Genomic DNA, 3904 nt, shown 5'->3' with positions numbered 1-3904 from the left:
CTCTGGTTCCTCTGCCTTTTTTAAAACCAGCTTAAACATCTGGAAGTTCACAGTTCACGTATTCCTGAAGCCTGGCTTGGAGAATTCTCAGCATTACTTTACTAGCGTGTGAGATGAGTGCAATTGTGCAGTAGTGTGAGCATTCTTTGGCATTGCCTTTCTTTGGGATTGGAATGAAAACTGACCTTTTCCAGTTCCTGTGGCCACTGCTGAGTTTTCCAAATTTGCTGACATATTGAGTGCAGCACTTTTACAGCATCATCTTTTAGGATTTGAAATAGCTCAACTGGAATTCCATCACCTCCACTAGCTTTGTTCATATTGATGCTTCCTAAGGCCCACTTGACTTCACATTCCAGGATGTCTGGCTCTAGGTGAGTGATCACACCATCGTGATTATCTGGGTCTTGACGATATTTTTGGTACAGTTCTCCTATGTATTCTTGCCACCTCTTCTTAATATCTTCTGTTTCTGTTATGTCCATACCATTTCTGTCATTTATTGAGCCCATCTTTGCATGAAATGTTCCCTTGGTATCTCTAATTTTCTTGAAGAGATCTCTAGTCTTTTCCATTCTTTATTTTCCTCTATTTCTTTGCAGTGATCACTGAGGGAGGCTGTCTTATCTCTACTTGCTATTCTTTGGAACTCTGCATTCAAATGGATATATCTTTCCTTTTCTCCTTTGCTTTTGGCTTCTCTTCTTTTCATAGCTATTTGTAAGGCCTCCCAGACAGCCATTTTGCTTTTTTGCATTTCTTTTTCTTGGGGATGGTCTTATTTCCTGTCTCCTGTACAATGTTACGAACCTCCATCCATAGTTCATCAGGCACTCTGTCTATCAGATGTAGTCCCTTAAATCTATTTCTCACTTCCACTGTATAGTCATAAGGGACTTGATTTAGGTCATACCTGAATGGTCTAGTAGTTTTCCCCACTTTCTTCAATTTCAGTCTGAATTTGGCAATAAGGAGTTCATGATCTGAGCCACAGTCAGCTCCTGATTATTTGATTTATCCAGTAGTTATTAGCTGTTATACAATAAATTGGAGCTTATATTTTACAGGAAAATATACTCATTAATCTGTCTATGTCATCACAATTTTCACGTTCACTCAGCTCAAAACTAGAGTGATTCTGGGAAAGCCCTGCGATTTAATGTTAATTCTAGTAATTTGTTTTCCCTCTTTAACTGTACCGTAGATAAAATGCCTATATAAAACTACGGTTTTGAAAAATGGTATCCGTAGATTTGTATAAAGGCTGTATCTTTATGAGCAAAATGATACGAAAAACCACAATGTATAATTCAGGTATTTAGGGCCCCAAATCTCTCATACTGAAAGGAAAATAAGAAGGTTGAAGTAAATTATGTAATGTCCCCAACCCCCCAACTCTCTTCCCTGTAAGTTTCGTTTAGACTTAGACAAAATAATTTGGGTCCTATTCTAAAAAATAAAACTGTCCCCTGATTTTGACTGCCTGATAATTCTGTTGAGTTTGGTCATAACCTCTGGGTCTTGGTCCCAGAGTTCTACTACATAGGTCAGGGAAATTGTAAGGGGGAAAGACTGGATACACCCAAGGGTTCCCTCTGTGCTAGGCTCTTTATCAGGCACTTTATCGCTCTGATGGCAAACTCACCACCTGCCCCATGCCTGGTTGCCTTTCCGAAGGGCCTGAATGTTACCCGGCAGGTGGGGTGCTGACTGCCACATAGTCTAGCTCCTGAGACCAGCTTGAATAGCTCTGTCTGTGTATATTACTTAGGTGAATGTCTAAAAGGAATCAGGGTTCTAATCTTGGCGATTCTGGTTTAGTAAGACTCAGCAAGGCCTGAGAATTTGTGTTTGAAAAAAACCTTCAAAGGTAATATTTAGTGCTGTCAGAGTAGGGGAGTACTGACACCACTTGTTTCCAAAATCTACTACCAAAGAGTTTCATTTTATCTTTTTTAAAGATTGGGACATAAACGGAGTCAATCCTGACTTCCTGTCTGTGCTCTTGCACTAACCTTCTGCTGTTTGTCTCTGTCGTTCCTGTGTCCAGTGTTAGATGTTGAGTACACAAGCTAAGAAGGGGCTTCGCAGGTGGCTCAGTGGTAAAGAACCCGCCTGCGGCGCAGGAGCCACAGTAGACAAGGGTTAGATCCTCCACGGGAAGATCCCCTGGAGGAGGGCATGGCAACCCACTCCAGTATTTTGCCTGGAGAATGCCATGGACAGAGGAGCCTGGCAGGCTGCAGTCCATAGGGTCATAAAGAGTCGGACAAGACTGGTGACTTAGCACACACACACACGTAGCATACACAAAGAAATCATGCAGGGCCCAAATGTTTATAAACTTGTAGAATTAGTGATCATAAAGACTGAATTGTTTTTTTGAATGAAAGGATATATGTTTTATAAATTTATCTCCAGGCGAAAAAAACCAAGAGGAAATTTGATTAGGGGTGCCTCTGTTCATATCACATTTTATTACATTTGTTCACTGAATCTCCTGTCTCATGCATTGGATACTAGTTCTTTGAAGGTATTGATTTTATTTTCATCTCTGTTGCTGCCTAACACAGAACTTGACATATAATAAGTAGTTAGTGAATGTTTGCGGAGACAATATATGGATGAGTAAGAAGTTGATAAACTATGTCAAAGAACTGCAGTGGCTGCTTTTCCCACCCTTCCTCTAAAACTGTAAATAAATTAAGGATTTTTTTTTTTCTTCCAATGATAGGCAAAGGAAAATCCTCTAAAAACAAACCTTGAACTCATTACCAGATACTTTCTGGATCACTTTGGAAATATTGGTAACAATGTTACTCAAGAAACACCGATCCCCGAACTCTCAGTACCAAAGAAAAGTAACAAATTACCATTGAGAAGCTCAGAGACCACTCTGGTAAACATATACCACCTTGCAGATGAAGATGAGAGTTGGAGAACATCATTGTCAGAAATAAGCAAAGCCAGGTATCTCTTCTCATTTATACTGTGGATTAGTTTCTTATTGCTTCTGTAACAAATAATGATAAACTCAGTGGCTGTAAATAGTGGCTGTTTCTCCAGAGAAACACGACCAGCAGGAACCAATAAGATATGTAAATGTGTATAGGTATAAATATACATTGGCTCCCCAGGTGGTGCTAGTGGCAGAGAACTCGCCTGCCAATGCAGCAAACATTAAGAAATGTGTTCGATCCGTGAGTTGGGACGATCCCCTGGAGGATGGCATGACAACCATCCTCCAGTTTTCTTGCCTGGAGAATCCTATGGAGCCTGGAGAGCTACAGTCCACAGTCTAAAAGAGTCAGACACTACTGAAGTGACTTAGCACGCATGCATAAATATATGTGTGTGTAAATGTTATGTATTTAAATACAGATTTATTTTAAGTAATAGGTTCATGTGGTCGTAGTGGCTGGCAAGTCTAAAATCTGTGGCAGACTAGTATGCTGGAAGCTCAGGCAGGTTTTCTGTGTTACAGTCTTGAGGCAGAATTACTTCTTTGGGAAGCTTCTGTTTTTGTTCTTAAGGTCATCAACTGATTAAATGAAGCCCACCTATATTATCTAGAGTGATATCCTTTACTTAAGCAGCTGATTGTAGATATTAATCACATCTAAAACATATCTTCATAGCAACATCTAGACTAGTGTTTGACCAAACACTTGGGGAGCATAGCCTAAACAAGTTGACCTACAAAACTGAACCATCCTGATGTCCTAAAGCGACACCAATTTATTACCTTACAGTTGAGGTCAGAAGCCGAAAATTGGTCTCACTGGGCTAATGGCAAGGTGTCAGGAGGGTTGGTTCTTCCTAGAAACTTTGAGGGGAGAATCTGTTTCCTTCCCTTTTTTAAATTCTAAAGGCTGCCTCCATTCCTTGGCTTGTGGCCTTTTCC

The sequence above is a fragment of the Bison bison genome, unplaced genomic scaffold (assembly GCF_000754665.1).
Source record: "Bison bison bison isolate TAMUID 2011002044 unplaced genomic scaffold, Bison_UMD1.0 scf7180017858770, whole genome shotgun sequence".
In the NCBI taxonomy this organism is placed as follows: domain Eukaryota; kingdom Metazoa; phylum Chordata; class Mammalia; order Artiodactyla; family Bovidae; genus Bison; species Bison bison.
This window is presented reverse-complemented; position numbering follows the sequence as displayed.